At 46.3% G+C, this 17,859-nt stretch overlaps 1 long non-coding RNA gene across 1 annotated transcript; it reads left to right on the forward strand.

Annotated features, from left to right (window-relative positions):
* The first annotated feature begins 10,915 nt into the window (after positions 1 to 10,915).
* Positions 10,916 to 11,577, forward strand: LOC143691965 (uncharacterized). Its single transcript, XR_013179783.1, has 3 exons — positions 10,916 to 11,064; positions 11,154 to 11,275; positions 11,506 to 11,577. It is a non-coding gene; the product is annotated as an uncharacterized LOC143691965 (long non-coding RNA).
* The last annotated feature ends 6,282 nt before the right edge of the window (positions 11,578 to 17,859 follow it).

Below are 17,859 nucleotides of genomic sequence, written 5' to 3' on the forward strand. Positions count from 1 at the left end.
TTTTTCTGAAAAATCCAGGTTTAAGCAAGCATGTTTTTTCTCTTTCAGGCAGAATAACAGGAGCTTTAATACGATGAGCAAAAAGCAGGTGTAAACTCTGAAAGGAAAAGTGTTCCCTTTAGAGTAAGTCCTTAAAAACAGCCATCAGTCTGATTTGCAGTAATGCTGACAACCTCCAGCCCTCATCCTTCTTCTCTGCAAGTGACCGGGCCTTACAGAGTGATCAGGTTTGGTACCTGTGCATCTGCCACCCCCAGTAAACCAAAACAGATCCCATAGAACAGTTCAGCAAAAACTAGCCTGTCTAAACTGTCTGATTGCTTTGCACAACTTTGTACTGCAAGGGTTTGCAGGCACAGCAGATGGTGTCCTTAAATGCCATGGCACTGGATAAATTCTGCTTTAGTGAAGGACTGGGAAGGAAACCCCTTCCATCCAGTAGAAATGCAGAAAGTGCAGTAACTCTGAAGGAAGTCAGAAGCGTTGCTTTCCACTCTGTGTACAGGATGTTGACTTGGGACAGTGTTAGCATTAGCAGTACACTTACAAATCACCCAGTCAGCCTTCTGTGTGTCTGGGTACCAGCAGGAGCTGAGAACATTTGTGTTTCTCACAGGAATTGCTTCAATTTGCTTTGCAAAAACCATGCAGTTCCCAGTCAAACCTGTTAGTGCTGACATGTTCAGTCCATTTTTTACAGAAGAGTTGACCTGGATGCTTATTTATCCTCTTGAGACTCCTTCTGCCATTGAGCTGTCTCTTATCATCAGTGCTCTTAATCCTAATTCTGTTCAATTGCCCACAATGCCTCTTGAAACTTCTTTCAGTCTACAGAATTATGTTTAATGTTTCATGCTTAAAGACATTACTCTAGGCTATCAAGTTTTGCCTTTAAATTGGAAAGTAGAGATCTTGCCTAGAATGGGGGAAGGAACCCAGATGGGCATCTCTCCTTTCAGTGAGCATGAAGTGTAGTAACACAATAAACCCTTTTGCCAAGCATGCAGTAAATCCAATTATGAGAGTTTTATACAAGTTTGGATAACTGCTTACTATAAAAAAAGGCAAAAAATAATTCACTTAAAGGGCACCTTTGCCTGCATTTGGCTTTAGGGTTCCAAATGCTAATGATGGCAACAGACTGCAGAAACCATTCAGGAATGCTGGAATTTGGAGGCCAGGCCAGTTAGAGGAGCACAAGACAGTGTTAGCTTTTGATGCCTCAGTCCTGCCTGCTCATTTTTTTCCTGGAGTTACTCAGTTTGTGTGCTTTAATCCTTACACAGCTCACTAGTTCAGGCTTTGCAGCCTGTCTTAGGTGCACTGTCAGCAGTCCAGAGCTGACAGGACAGTACCACTGTCCCAGGCTTGGATTGGGCATATGAAGGGGTGAAAACAGACACAGTAAGTAGAAAAATAACAGGAAATTTTAAGTAATGTGTGTGAATTGAGTATAGAAACCTTCCTCCCTGTACTTCAGAGCAGTTCTAAAGCCAAAGCAGAGGCAGAGCTGAACCAGGCACTGCTCTTGTTCCTCCCTGTCTGTGTGGATCTGAGAGCCAGCAGTGCTCATCCTGCCTTTCTTCCTTGCTGCACCCCAGGCCATTGCTGTAGGACACATTCAAGGCCCTGTGCAGAGGAGAACAAGTGGCTCTGTGGGGGTTTAAATGATCTGCCCAGTGCCCTGAAGAGCTGCTGTGCAGGTGAGCTGGGAGTGCTCATCCAGCTGTGCTGCAGCCCCGTCCTCACACGTTCACCACAGCTGGATTTCACCAGAGCCCCCGGGGCAGAGTGCAGCCACTGGCTTTCAAAACACTTGCAGAATGTTTGGGCCTAACTCTTTGGGGAGGATTTAATTTTCTTAATGACTCTGAGTAAAGTGTGCACTGCACCCACTCTGAAGGCTGAAGCAGTGGCTCTGCACAGGCCTCTCATCTCTTGGAAACAGAACAGCTTAGCTCCTCACAGGGCTTGAGCCTTCACATTTCCCTTTTGTGGTTAAAAAAAGCACATCTTGCTAGAAGCATCTGTGCTCCCTGCAATACTCAATTCACACACATGAACCACGACTTAATTTTGGTGTCTCTTTGTATTCCATACAGCAGCTCCAATGTACTCAGCTGGCTGGTTTTCAGTAGCCAATGCAGAGCACTTTCCCCACATCAAAAAGAGCTTCCTTGGCTTTTTATCTCCCAACTCCCTTGTTTCTGTTAAATAAAAGCCAGATTTTACATGAGGGCACTTCAGAGAGAGTGAAGGAGTGTGAGGGGGCTTTAAATATGGTTTTTTGGTTGCTTGTTTGTTTTGTTTTTCCTTAGGAATGGTTTACACTTAGTTTGTGTAGCTGCCTGTATTAGTGTTTCTCATGAACACATTTACTATAACACCTAGGTCTGCTCTACAAAATTTAGAAAAAAGGAAAAAACGTTGTCTCCACAGTGAACATCCTCCTTCCTCCGCCCCCAAATCCACATGGCATTTCAGCCCATTCAAGTGAAAGAAACCCTTAACCACTGACACAAATGGGAATTAAGCAGAAAAATTCCAACTCCTCATGGCAGTCTTTAAGTTTTAACCCTGTGCCTTCCTCTACCTAACAGAGCTCCAAGTGCTGTACTTCACAAAAAAATGGAGAGAGGGAATTCTGTTCCTGTTCTTACGCCAGTAAATTAGAAATGACAGGAGAAGCCTAAGAGTGCCATGCACAGAGTCATATCCCAAGTCCAGAAATCAGGCAAATAATGGACCCCAACTAAGGCAGTTTTCTAACAAGACAAAGTGGGACAACTTTCCTCAGCTTCTAGTGCAGGTTCCGAGCTGAGAATGTCTCAAGCACCAGAAGTTGGATGAGAGACAACCAATAAATGGAAGATGCAAAACTGCTTTACATAGCTAACAGCGACACAAGCACCTCCAGCATCAGCTGAGAACACAGGGAAGTTCATCTTGATTTTGGCTTTAGGCAGAAACACTTGTAAGGTGTAATTCCCAATTGCCAGTTTAAGCCAAGAGAGCTGAGCCTGGGTGCCATGCAACCCTGAGTCTCCCCAGTGGAAAACCACACTCTACAGCTTTCATCAAGGATAGAAATGTTATTCTGGAAGAAAACAGGATAACTGTTCCTTTCACAATGAGAAAATATCCATTACCTCAGAGTTTCACATGTGAATAATCTGGTTCAGAGCTCATTAAATTAACTTGGAGAAAAAAAAAATCAACCTCACTACAGTGATCTCCAGAAGGCCAAAGTAACAAAGGGAATGGGGGAATGAGATTGGTGGAGGGGCAGGGATAAAGTGTGAATGTCTAGGATAAGACAAGAAATGGCATATAATACAGAACTGAAAAAATTTTCATCTTAGTTTCTTCAAATTTCTTGTATGTCATGCAGTGTTATTACTTTTGGATAGTTTGGAGTTTATTTTCCCACCAGGCAGCCAAATGTAACTACTGTTATTAATACAAATGTCAATAACAGTTACACAGCAGTGGGAAAATACAGTTCATTCAGCATTTCATTATGGAGGTGTATTAAATGCCTCTGCAAGCCTGTCTGTCTGGTAAAGTAATCAGTGGGAGTTTTATCAAGGCTGCACATAGGCCTACCAGGAGGATTTATGGGAGCCACACGTTTCAAATTTTTGTGGATTATTCTAGAAATGTCCCTCTTGTCCAAAGCTATATTTAAAATGTGGAGCTTTCAAACCTAATTCTGTATTTCATTAACCAGGTCCAAAATGGTATTTTAGAAGTCCCATCTCAGAGAAAGTTCTCACTAAGCATTACTGGTGGGATAGGAGGGGACCCTGAGCCACCTGTGTGCATGAAGCAGAACCTGCCCTGAGTGGCACAAGCTGCCCCTGGCTGGGGAACAGCACACAGCCTTTCTGTGGGGTTTGTGCCAATGTCCTTCCACTTTGTAATGACTTTATAATACAAGGGAAAACACAGACTTGAACAGAGCTATGAGGTGGTGGGCTTTTGCATGGAATTGGGTATTCAGTTTGGGTTTTTTACAGAAACTCTTTTTTCCCATCGTACCTATAAGCGATTTGAATGCTTCTGCTCCTTCCATACTTCAGGTGTACTAATCTGCACCAAATCCTTTCTTTGATTTACAGATTCAGCCAGTGATTCTCTACACAAGCCCAAGGTCCTTTTTAGAGAAAGCCACTTTCAGACCTGTGTGCAATTTACCCTACTCTATCTCCATGTATCTTGGCAGAAACCTCCCAGACCCTGATGTGTACACGTTATCTGTTGCCTTCCTTAGACAGGAGAGAGGAGGAGAGAACCAACTGAAAATAGATTTCAAGAGGGGGAAATGTAATTTATGTCACCTGCATGACAATTTAATTGTAATTGAGGTCTATAGGTTTTTGTGTGATAGCAGAGATTTAAAGCTTGATGCAACTCAACAATGAAGGCAAGGCTTTAATAAGGCAGCATTAAGCTGGGAATTGAACAGAATCAATACTGAGAATTAGCAAGAAAAGATTATAAAAGACATTTCAGTATTCAAGGAAAAAACAGTTTTTGCATTTGATCATTTATGCAGCATACCATGGCTGTGTTTTGCCTTATTTTGGTGTTCAGAAGTGCAGCAGAACCACAAAATCAGGGAACTCAAGCAAACAGGAAAGCTTTTGGCTTTTTTATGGTTAAAATGCATGGGTAGAAACACAGCTCCATTCCAGAAATCCCATTTGCTGAAATGGAAACCAGGCAATTGAGACTATTGCAAACTGCATCAGAGATTAAACCAGCCTGCAACAAAGGAACCTTCATTCCAAATCCAGCAAATCCTCACCTTGTCTCTAACTGTAAAGGTTTTCACAGTAGATGGACACTGGAATGTTCTATAACTTCTGTTACCCCGCAGGAGCAATGCAACAAGGTCAGTGTTTAACACAAACCCCTCTTTTTCTTTTTCTTTTTCTTTTTGCCCCAATCTCTACAGGGAGGTCCTATCCAGAACCGAAAATCCAAGCGCTGCCTGGAATTGCAGGAGAACAATGAAAATGAATTTGGATTTCAAGTGGTCCTTCAGAAGTGCACTGGACAACGCTGGTCCATAACAAATGTCCTGAGAAGCTTGTCATTATAGCAGACTAAATTTTGTACCCATTTCTTTTGCTACTGTGTAGCAAGTACTGCATTGTCGCCTGCTGTACTGTATCCCTCCCGCTCCCCGTCCCCCCAGCTCCTTCTCTCCCCTTTTTGTCTCTGATTTGATTTTGTGAGTGTGTGGAAATAGGGTTTGTGGGCTGGAAATAAGAAGTTTTTATTTCACCATGATGTTTTCACGACATTTATAGAGATGCTGAATGACAGGTGACGGGTAGGCTATCCTAAAATATTTTACAACTGTAACTATTAAGCAAATGGAGAATATTTATATCTCAAACTTTTATTGAATAAAAAAGCCCAAACACTATTACTGGGTAGGTGTCTCCATGGAAATCAATTTGGAAGCTAAGTGCTGGTTTCATTGCTTCATTAACCCAAGCCTGATCCTGGCATGTTGCTGCAGAGCATCAGAATTCTGCAGACTTTGGATAAAGAGTTCTACCTGCACACCAGCAGCTACAGCAAGGGAGGATTTTCTCCATTCTCCCTCCAGAGCTCTGTCTAGGCCACGGTAGGTACCGGTGTGCAAATACAGGGGAAAGGTCTGGGGTGTGGAGGTGTTATGTCCCCAAGTATTTTTCCTCTCCAGTACCACTTAATAAAACCCCAGAGAAAGCTCCAGGGCTCAAGTGAGGCAGGGAAGAGAATTTATTAAAAAGAAGGGAAAAAATATCCCAAGAGAAAAGCAGCAGCTACTGGAAGAAAAGTAAAATATAAACCCTGACATTTCACAGTGGGCTGGCCTCCATTTCAGTGGCTGAACCTTCCTTCCAATTCTTCATTGTTCTTACAAGTCTTTTTTTTTTAATGCAGTTGTTCCCTGGGTGCTGCAGATTTGGGTAAAAGTGGCTCCATCCAAGAGAAAAAGGGATGAATTCACTCTGCTTTTCTTCCTGCCTTGAAGGAGGTGTGAATGCAATTCCACATCTCTTCATCTCTGCTCAGACTGGCGAGGAGAGGAAATTTGATGAGGTAAACCAGAGCACTGGGATTACTAGAGTTCATTTCCAGCAGCTTTTATTTGTATGTAAATTCCCCCGTATTTTGATCAGTTTTTCTTGACAATAACAGTACACCTACCACATCTACCAGCTGATAAGGAGATACTGACAATTAAAGGAAATAGAACATTGCAAGAAACCCCAAGCCGCCTTCCTACAGTACTTGCTTAAATATTTATGGACGGCAAATATCTTGTCAGGTATCATCCCTTGTGCCAGGATATCACCTAGGGTGCTTTCCCAAGGTCTCCCACTGTGTGTTCTCTCACCACATTTGCACCTGGGGCAAGCCACCAGCACCAAGGAGGAAAAAGTTGTGCTGGTGATGTGAGGAGAGCCTGCAGAGCACCTCCACATCCTCAGGGAAAAGCTGTTAGGGCTTGGTTGCTATCAGAGACCCTGGGTAATACTTTTGAAGATGGGCTGTTCAGAAGGGATCCAGGTTCCGGGAATTTATTCATTGATCTGTTTATATACTTATTTTTACAAAGCTACCGGTTTCAGGAGCACAGATGACTGACACCATACCCAGTCATTCCCAGCTGGAACTCTGACAGGAGAATTCCTGATTATCCTTGCCTGCCTGATCTTTCCAGGCTGGCCAACATCTGCTGGGAGTGACTGTGCAGGGCATGGTTTAGGATTGTCCTCTTTTGCTGGGGAAGGTTCTTTGGCTTCATCTTTCTGAAGGACCAGAATTTCATCCTCCAACACCATGTGTCTTTTTCTGTGTCTTTTATAAACAGAAGTTAATCAGTCAAAACTAATCACCGAGCCTTTTTGTGTATGGTAATCAAGAGGTAGTTGCAAAAATTATAATTAAGCAAGTAGCTGTCATATGTCATTTTATACTGGGTAGCACTGAATACTTATTTAGCTGGAGATATAAAGGGAAACAGATTTTAGAAGGTCATCCTTACATTTTACAATCAATGTAAAAATGTGTCTGTAAGCATCATTTTGTTTGCAGACCTAAATTATGTGTATTTGTGTGTGTGTATCTCTACATCATCAAATACATGTAAATTTATATTTAAAACATCAGCATGCATGTACACAGACAGCTCACTGGCCAACCACAACAGAAGCAAAATTACATTAAAGTGCACTTTCTCCAACTAGAGCCTTTTGAGACGTGCAGATAAGACACCAAAATGTCAGCTTTGGTTCACAATTACATCACTGCTACACAGATCACCTTCAGCACTGCAGCTATTTTTAATGCTGACAAAAAACACAGAACACATGATCCTTTTTCAACATTTTTTCAAGTGCATGTTGGAAGTTTTCCACAACAACTTCTCCAACCAGAATACAAAATAGCTGTGTTCACGCAGAGGCTCTGGAGGCAATTAGCAAGGCTTTTATCTAACAGTGCATTTTCTACTGATTTTCTAAACTTTCCCCCTGCTGCACACCTTGCTTTAAAAATACTTAAAAGTGCAAAAGTTGAGTCTCAGGTCTGTCCTTCATGGCTACATTTTGACAGCAAAGCAATGTATTGTTGTTTACTGGCTAAGATGAGCTTTGCATTGTCACATGAAATGAGAGTTTTACCTGAATTCAGTCTTGTTCTGAACAGTCTGAGGGGATTTTTGTGATAAACCAGCTGAAAACTGTTTAGCACTACAAAAGCATACTTTTCATGATAATATATTGTTTCCAGTGAAGTCGTCTCATTTGAGGTGCATATATGATAGGATAGTTTTTCAATTGAAGAATATAATCTTAGGATATGAAAACAACAAATATATATTAGTTCAAAAGGCCAAAGGTGCATGAAATTTTAATTCCAATTTTAAAAGGAAAGAAACTGAGTAGTCTAAATAAACTAGACCACAGTTTAGAAGGTGGTGACTGCTCAGGCCTAAAAGTATGAAGAGTTCAGCCTTTAAACTCTGCTGACATTCTTGATCAGAAGTCTGTGTGGGTGGCAGTTTTGGGGTTTCTTTAATCAACAATAGCAGGCAAACATTTTAACATAGAGACTCTTTCTTACTCCTAGAGAACCAAAGCTCCTGTAAGCACACACAAAGAATGGTGTGAGCCCCAGCTTGTCATTTGGACTGATAGTCCCTTAGCTTCTCTCATTGCTAAAATCACTTGATTTCAGTGTTTTATTTCCCCATCTGCTCTAGAAGTGGCATACCAACAGCTAACCTCAGGAAGATCTGCCCATTTTCTGCAAACACAGATAGTAAAGAACCATATTTAAGTGCCCATAAATGCCAGTTATTCTCATAGCAGTTAGGAATATTTTGCTGCAGATGACAAGAGCACTCATTCAAATTCAAAACAAGCCACCAAAGGTTACATTCTTATTTTCAGCATCTGTTAATAAGGGTTTTCTGTGCATCATATTTTTGTGATTTACCATTATTTTATAGTTTTCTGTATTCTCCTAGACATTGTTCAGCTGTTAACACAAGAAGTATCACTTGAGTTAAATGCTCTGGAAATGCTCACAATTAAAGAGGAGATTCTAAAAATATGTCCCAAACTTGTGGACAGATCACCTTGAATAAGCACTGACAACCACAAAAAGCATCCTGTTGCACAAAAAGGACCTTGCCACCAATATTGGATGCCGAGACCTTTCTAAACAGTAGAAAAAGTACAACACAAGCAGTGCAAAGACAAGAATCAAAAGCTGTGCATGGGCAGCACTTTCCAGAACAGGTCTCGTGCTTTAGGCATTTTTGCTGACCATATCTCATCAGATCTGGCAGCCATTCAGAGAGAGCTTCTTTTATTAAGAGATGAAGAAAGATCATCACACTAAAGAAGTGAATTGCCTTGACTTTTAGTGTGCCTCACATGCTTTGCTATTGAACACCTTTTACCTGGGCATGCATTGCAGGAGGGAAAAAAATACCACAAAACCACCAAACCTGTATCAAAGGTAGCTTTACATTTCTGGCAGGCATCACTTTCCTAATCTGCCTCACTTTCCTGTTCTTAGAAATCAGAGTCCAAAGTTCAATTGAATATCTTGGAAGGCACATTGGGTATGTGTGAGGTAGCTAATCCTTCTGCCTGCAGCTGAATGCAATGTGTACCACCGCCATTTTTCTAACCTGTGTGTATTGTGCCTAGGCACTTCAATGTTAGATTTCTGTGTATTTAGCAATGAACAAAGTTAAACCCCTCTCTTACACCCAATTTTTTTAGCAGAGAGACAGAAACATTCAAAGTGTCAGTTCAGGCTTGAACCAGTTCATATTTAAATCATTTTATTGTTCCGCAGCATGACTTCCTCTACTTGGTCTCACAATCACAACTCCTGTCAAGGATGGCAAATTTAAATGATTCTTCTTGAGAGTAAAGCTTTCAGATATTAAACCCTTGACTGAATTTTCCTAGGAGAGATTGAATCACTTGGAGATTTCATCATCTGGGGAAGGGCTTGGGGGAAGCGCTGCGCTGCTGTCCAGGGCAGGCGGACTCGTTCTGACCCTTCTTTGGGGGTCAGGGAAAGGGGGGGTGAAGGCTCGGGACTCTGATGCCGTTGGGGGCAGCCCAAGGTGCCCAGGAGAGGGAGCCCCACGGCGGTGCAGGAGCAGGTGGGGGGCGGGCGAGGGGCGGGGGTCACGCTGGGTGCCGTCCCCCAGAGGGACCCAAAGCTGCCACCAAATGCACAGGGAAATTGCATTCCAATGTCTTGGAACAGAGGCTCATCGGGAGTTTTCTCAGCTATCCAAGCACAGAGCCCTGGAGCCAAGGCAGCCTGAGCTGCTGCGTGCTTGCTGTGAGCCTTGAGGTGAGCGCGCATCATTGCAGGCTCGGGATCGATTGAAATGCGCTAAGGAAACCAGCTCTGGGGAGGGAGGGAGGGAGGGAAATGCTCTTTTAACATGTGCCAATGCTTCTGTCAAACTCATCAGGGCAGGACAGCGTTCAGACTGAAAGTGTAAGAAGATGTGGAGTGAGACAGAGAATCTGACAGGAGCACTGGACTCACAAGTGCACGGATTTTGCTTTTGGCTTGGATTGAAACTCAGAAGTTGTAAGGAATTTGGGAAGGAGAAGGGACATTTCAGAAGGAGAAGAAGAAAAAGAAGTTGTTGTTGTTGTTACAGCCCTGGCAAAATCTTTGGTTCTAGCTAATAAAGGAAGTTAGTTGAAATAAAAAAAAGAAAAAAACATGGGTTTTTTTCCTTCACTGTTGTATTCGTTGGTGGTAGATGGTGTGTTGTTTTATTTCTTGGTCTTATTAACTCTGTGTAAATAGTTTTTTGAGTGAAGCTCACTTTCTGGACGGGTTGGTTTGTATTTGAGGTAGGATTAATTTCAAGAGGTTTCTTTCCTAGACTTCTGATAGGTATTCCTGGGATTTTGGTTTTGTTTACTGCATGTATCAACAGAGAGATTTGGTAGGGCCAGCTGGGCTGCTGGAGTTTTGGGTGTTAATTTATTAGATGGCTTTTGTTAAACACAGATTAATTATGTAAGTTAACAGCAAATTACCCAATTTATCTAGGTATGCTACCTAAACACAATGCTTTAATGTCTTACCATTTTTCTGTTGTTCTGCTCCAAGCAGTTGTGTCAAAAAAGAAAGCGCTGTTATTTTTCTGAAGAGCTTTCTTCTATAACAAGGCCTTTACTCCCTTTGAATTTGAGTCAGAGGAGCCAAACAGCTGCAGCCACTCTGAGGGCTTTTATATTTGGTGGGATTAGCCCTCTCCCTTTTCTCAGGCATCATGGGAATGGGAGGCGGGCACCATCAGGGGTATATTAACCCCAGCCTTTGCTGAGGGGTTTCATTCCCTCTCTGGGATGTGCTGGGGTGAGAGCTCTCCTGTCATTTCAGTGAAGAGCCTCTTTCAGCTTATCTCAGCTTGCTTTCAGCAGGTGTTTCTGGGCATCTAAAGCAATAGAGGCTTGGAAGATCCTGTGAAGAAAATGGCATGGAATACAGGGAGTATTTAAGGTGACGATTTCAGATTTGGTGTTTAGGGGTGATAAAGTGCATTTGCAATTTCTGGTTTTGTTCTTATTTCGTGTTTTTATTGTTTTTAGGAGGTGTACAGCTTCCAGAGATCCCAGGTTGTGTCAAGCACAGCACTTCTTTCAGCAGATTGATCATGTCACAGGAGGCATCTGCCCAGTGTCAAAAATGATGTTTGAGATTGAGGCTTCAGGTGAGTTGAGGGTTGTGACTGGGAGAGGGAGGGTGAGCAGGTGTCCAGTTAGGAGTTATTGGGGGGCAGGGGGGTTTGCAGGCAGCAGGGTGAGAAAGGGTGTTTATTTGAGGGCCCCCCCACGCAGGGCTTTTCAGAAGCATAGCAGAGGCATTCCCATGTCTTCCTCACACAAGGTCATCCAGTGCACTCACAGGAATGCCATTTAACTGTGCTTTTCTCTAACCCAGGTGCCACTAATAATAAAGGCCACAGCCTTGGAATCAGGATGAAGGTGGAGCCTGAAGGAGCCAGGCACACTCAGGAGAGGGCAAGTAGCTGACTTGCTGGGATTTGGCCCACATAACTCTGAACTCATACGTTGGTTTTGGTTTTCTTTATTGTAGCTGACCGAGAGGCTAACAGGCAATCACGGGGCCCTCCGAGGCAGACTCATTTCAGGTGCAACGTGGATTCACATCGCCGATCATCCAAAAGATAAGTCTGGGTCACGGCCTGGAGAAGGGAGAGCAGCGGGTTGGGAGTTCCTGGGACAGATTGAAAAATTAGCAGAGGGAAAAGCAATCTTGTCCTAGGGGCCTCTTAGGACAGCTAAAGGGAGAGACTCCACATTTGATGTCAGCGTGCAGGTGGGCAGGGCAGAGCAGTTCCGGTCCACGTCGTGTTGTCGGGTGTACCGTGTTACCTACTGTGTCTTTGGGGTCCCTTTTGCCTTTTCCCCTCGAGGCCCTCACCACAAGCATCATGTGTCGTGTTTAACGTCCCCCCGTTGGTCACGTTCTGTGTCACGGGTGTCTGCACATGTTTGTGCCGGAGCTGCTCTGCCCTGCCGCAGAGGCTGCTGCAACAGGACAAGGCTCAGGGACACGCAGTTTGTGGGGTGTGGCCGGACTCTAGATGATATTCCTAGATAGACAGAAGATGTTTGGAGCTGTGAAGATATCCTGCAGCCCTTTGACGTTTGTCCTCGCTTTCTTTCAGACGCAGAAGGATAAAATCCAGGGCAAAATCCATCCACCCATCCCGAGTGAGGAGGTTCCCCCGAGCAGGTCAGTCACTGTTTGTCTCTGCAGGGAGAGTGTCAAGTGTGACTCTGTTACAGCTCTGTTCTTTTTCTTTTTAGGAAGTAAAGCTGGACATCAGCAGTCAAGGTGAGGTGGGCAAGGTGAGCATTGAGTAGTGTACAGGAGCAGTTGTTATTGCTCCAGTCTCACTTTGTGGTGCAGCTCTAAGCATCCGTTCCTGTTTCTGCGCTTCAGGCAATCCACTCGGAGTAGGCCAAGCCCCAGTCACCAACCGGCCGACGCGCTGGGTTTGCCGCTCTCCCGAGCCCTAGGGAAGAATCCCGGGACTCGGCGATGAAGCCTCTGCCTTTTCTGTTTAAAGGTGTCACCAGGGCAGCCTTCAGCAATGGCCGAGGAGTTGCGGTGAGTCAGGGAGGTAGGGAGGAGGAGCGAGGCTCCGCTCAGGTTTCAGCAGCGCCACATCCCCTCGTCTCCTCTTAGCCCAGGCATGCCCCACGACGATGGCGTCAGCCTCCGAGTGCGGCTGAAGCGTGCGGCCCCAGGAGCCGGGCATTCTTGGGAAAAGAGTGAGTGGCAGAATTGTTGGGTTTTGGCCAATGTGCTGCTGAGGTTATGCATTGATATTTTGTTTTCTTTATTGGAGCAGACGAAGAAACAACAGGAAGTTGTTGAACAACAGTGCCAGCAGGACCTTCCCAGCTGTCGAGGCAGCCTTCCCTTGCACCTGACACAGACCGGCATCCCCAGATGTCTGAGAGATAAGTAGAGGGCCACGACCCAGAGAGGGGATGAAACCAGGGCGCAGGGCAGGGACCCACCGGGAGGGGTTTTTGAGTCCGCTTTGGAGACGGGGGTGTCCACGAAGCGGCCCCTTAGGCCTGGGGGGGAAATAAAAGCAAAGTCTCACTTTTGATCCCAGTGCTGAGGTGCGCAGGGCAGAGCAGTCCTGGTGTGTATTGTGTCATTTGTCTATTGTGTGTTCTGTGTGGTTGGATGTGTCATGTCTTTTACCTTAGGCCTTTGAGGAGCCTAGCAGAAACCCTGGCATCATTGTTAGCATCTGTAATCTCTGCATTCCTTGGCCTGGTACCCAGGCCATTGACCTTTTGACTCGGGAGCTCCGACAGGCATCAGAACTGCATCTCTCTTTGGAAGCATCCAGTCAGGTGGCTTGTCAGGTCTTGTTCTGAGCTGCACGGACAGCCGTGCTCCTCAGTGCTCCGTTATGACGGATTAGGCTTTGTAAGAATGCGAGGTTAGGGAGAGGATTCTGACCGTAGGATTCCTGGGTGTCCATCTTTGCAGTTCTTGGAATAAATCTTTCAGCCAGCATCTTCCTCCAGGGTTCTCTGAGCCTCATCAGTTTGCCATCAGTCTCACCTCGGTCATCTCCTTTTGCATTCTCTGAGTCCTTGCAGCCACTTTCCTTGCCAGGAGATTTCTGTTCCTGTTGTGTCCCCCCCTGTCTGTCACGTCCTGTCCCGTGTCACGGGTGTCAGCACACACATTTGTGCCGGAGCTGCTCTGCCCTGCCGCATAGCCTGGTGCAGTAGGAGAAGTCCCTGGGAGTTTGTAATGTGGGGTGTAGTGGGACTCTAGATGGGATTTGTAGATGGACACAAGACGTCTGGAGCTCCTAAGTTATCCTGCAACAGTTTGAGTTTTGTCCTAACTTTTTTTTCAGATTCAGATGGATTAAATGTGTGCCAGAGGGCCCCATCCCGAGTGAGGGGTTTCCCCCGTGTTGGTGAGGCCCCGTTTGTCTCTGCAGCAGAAGTGTAAATGGTGACTCTGTTACAGCACTGTTCTTTGTCTTTCTTTTTAGGAAGTAAATGTGGATACCAGCAGTCAAGGTGAGCAGTGGAGAGCAGTAGTTGTTATTGCTCAGGTCTCAATTTCTGGTGCAGCTCTAAGCTTCCATTCTCATTTGTGTACTTTAGGCAATCCACTCAGAGTATGCCAAGCCCCCGTCACCAGCCAGCCGATGCTCTGGGTTTCCTGCAAATGTGAAGCCTGTGGATGCATTACAGGACTTGGTGATGAAGCCCTAAACTTTTCTATTTAAAGGTGCCATCCGGGTGGCCTTCGGCAGCTGCCCAAGAGTTGTGGTGAGTCAGGGATGTAGGGGGGAGGAGCGAGGGTCCACTCAGGTTTCAGCCGTGCCAAATCACCTCATCTCCTCTTAACCCAGGCGTCCCCTGTGGCGACGGCCTCGGTCTCTGAGTGTGCCCGAAGCGTGCGGCCCAAGCAGCTGAGCGTTCTTAGGAGCACGGTGAGTAGCAGACTTGTGGGGTTTTGGCCAATGTGGTGCCACGATCAGGCATTGATGTTTGGTTTTCTTTAATACAGCTGTCTAAGAGACACCAGCCCGGTGCCAGCAGGACCTTCCCGGCTGACGAGGTGGCCTTTCTTTGCACCTGAGACCGGCATCCCCAGATGTCTGAGAGAGAAGTAGAGGGCTACGACCCCCAGGGGGGATGAAAGCAGGGTGCTGGTTTGGGAAATACTGCGACGGGTTTTTGAGTCCCCTTTGGAGGTGGGGGGGTGTCCATGAAGTGGCCCCTTAGGCCCCATAAAAGCAAAATCTCACTTTTGATCACAGTGCTGAGGTGCGCTGGGCAGAGCGGTCCCGGTGTGTATTGTGTCCCTTGTCTATTGTGCATTATGTGTTGTTTGGGTATCTCATGTCTCTTACCTTAGCCTTTTCAGGGTCCTGTCAGAAACCTTGGCATTGTTCTTATCGTCTGTGATCTCTGCATTTCTTGGCCTGGCACCCATTACAACCTTTGCCTGGGGAGCTCAGACATGTATCAGAATTGCATCTCTCTTTGGAAGCATCCAGTCAGATGTCTTTTCAGGTCTTGTTCTGAGCTGTATGGACAGCTATGCCCTGCCAGGATCCATTATGGCAGATTAGGACTTGTAAGAATGTGAGGACCGGTGGAGGCTTCTGACCGGTCTGATTCTCGGGCATCCATCTTTGCAGTTCTTGGAATAAATCATTCAGTTAGCATCTTCTTCCATCAGTGTTTTCTGAGCCACATCAGCTTGCCATCAGTCTCACCTTGGTCATCTCATTTGGCATGCTCTCGTTGCTCGCAGTAATCCTTTTTGCCAAGAGATTTCTGTCTGTGTTGTGTGCCCATTGTTTGTTGTGTCCTGTCTGTCCTGTGTCACGGGTGTCTGCACATATTTGTGCCGGAGCTGCTCTGCCCTGCTGCATAGCCTTTTGTAATAGGACAAGCCCTGGGGAGTTGAAATTTTTCATGTGGGGTGTACTTGGACTCTAGATGCTGTTCCTAGATTGATATAAGGTGTTTGCAGCTTTTGAGTCATCCTGCAGGTGTTTGACATATGTTCTAACTCTCTTGCAGGTGCAGATGCATTGCATCCATGGCAGAGCACCCCATCCCGGGTGAGGGGGTTCCCCATAGCGGGTCAGTCACCATTTGTCTGTGCAGGGGATGTGTCAAGTGTGACCCTGTTACAGCGCTGTTCTTTGTCTTTATTTTTAGCAAGTATAGCAGGATCTCAGCAGTCAAGTTCAAGAGGGTAAGGTGAGCAGTAGCCTTTCTTGTTGCTGAGGTCTCAATTCCTGGGGCAAGTCTAAGTCTCCATTCTCATTTTTGTGCCTTAGGCCATCTGCTCGGAGCATGCCAAGCTCCCATCCCCAACGGGCCGACGGACCGGGTTTGCCGCTCTCGCGAGCCCCGCGTTCCGGGCAGCCGTCAGGAACCGCCGAGGAGTTGTGGTGAGTCAGGGAAGTAGGGAGGAGGAGTGAGTGTCCACTCAGGTTTCAGCAATGCCACGTCACCTCCTGTCCACTTAACCCAGGCGCACCCCACGACGATGGCATCGGCCTCCGAGCGCGGCCGGAGCGTGCGACCCGAAGAGCCGGGCCTTCTTAGGAGAAGGGTGAGTAGCAGACTTGTGGGGTTTTGGCCAATGTGGTGCCACGATCAGGCATTGATGTTTGGTTTCCTTTGATATAGCTGTCTAAGAGACAACGGCCCGGTGCCAGCAGTACCTTCCCAGCTGACGAGGTGGCCTTCCTTCGCACCTGACATGGACTGGGATTTCCATATGTCCAAGAGATAAGTCAAGGGCTACGACCCACAGAGGGGATGAAAGCAGGGTGCTGGGTTGGGGCTCCTGGGGGGGAGGGGGTTGAGTTGTCTCTGGAGATGAGGGTAGCCAAGATGTGGCCCCTTAGGCCACGTAAAAGGAAAGTCTCACTTTTGATCACAGTGCTGAGGTGCGCAGGGCAGAGCAGTCCCGGTGTGTATCGTGTCCCTTGTCTTTTGTGTATTATGTGATGTTTGGGTATCTCATGTCTCTTATCTTAGCCCTGTGAAGGGCCTGTCAGAAACCTTGGCGCCATTCTTAGAATCTGTGATCTCAGTGTTCCTCAGCCTGGTGCCCAGGCCATGGAACCTTTGACTCGGGAGCTCCGACAGGCATCAGAACTGCATCTCTCTTTGGAAGCATCCAGTCAGGTGGCTTTTCAGGTCTTGTTCTGAGCTGCACGGACAGCCGTGCTCCGCAATGCTCCATTTCAACGGATTAGGCTTTGTAAGAATGCGAGGTTAGGGTGAGGATTCTGACCGTAGGATTCCTGGGTATCCATCTTTGCAGTTCTTGGAATAAATCATTCAGCCAGCATCTTCCTCCAGGGTTCTCTGAGCCTCATCAGTTTGCTATCTGTCTCATCTTGGTCATCTCCTTTTGCGTTCTCTGAGTCCTTGCAGCCACTTTCCTTGCCAGGAGCTTTCTGTTCCTGTTGTGTCCCCCCTGTCTGTCACGTCCTGTCCCGTGTCACGGGTGTCAGCACACACATTTGTGCCGGAGCTGCTCTGCCCTGCCACATAGCCTGGTGCAGTAGGAGAAGTCCCTGGGAGTTTGTAATGTGGGGTGTAGTGGGACTCTAGATGGGATTTGTAGATGGACACAAGACGTCTGGAGCTCCTAAGTTATCCTGCAACAGTTTGAGTTTTGTCCTAACTTTTTTTTCAGATTCAGATGGATTAAATGTGTGCCAGAGGGCCCCATCCCGGGTGAGGGGTTTCCCCCGTGCAGGTGAGGCACCGTTTGTCTCTGCAGCAGAAGTGTGTATGGTGACTCTGTTACAGCACTGTTCTTTGTCTTTCTTTTTAGGAAGCAGATGTGGATACCAGCTGTCAAGGTGAGCAGTGGAGAGCAGTAGTTGTTATTGCTCAGGTCTCAATTTCTGGTGCAGCTCTAAGCTTCCGTTCTCGTTTGTGCACTTTAGGCAATCCACTCGGAGTATGCCAAGCCCCCGTCACCAGCCAGCCGATGCACCGGGTTTCCTGCAAATGTGAGCCCTGTGGATGCATTACAGGACTTGGTGATGAAACCCTGAACTTTTCTATTTAAAGGTGCCATCCAGGTGGTCTCCGGCAGCTGCCCAGGAGTTGTGGTGAGTCAGGGAAGTAGGGGGGAGGAGCGAGGGTCCACTCAGGTTTCAGCCGTGCCAAATCACCTCATCTCCTCTTAACCCAGGCGTCCACTGTGATGACGGCCTCGGTCTCTGAGCGTGCC

Source organism: Agelaius phoeniceus, chromosome Z, assembly GCF_051311805.1.
Source record: "Agelaius phoeniceus isolate bAgePho1 chromosome Z, bAgePho1.hap1, whole genome shotgun sequence".
Taxonomy (NCBI): Eukaryota; Metazoa; Chordata; class Aves; order Passeriformes; family Icteridae; genus Agelaius; species Agelaius phoeniceus.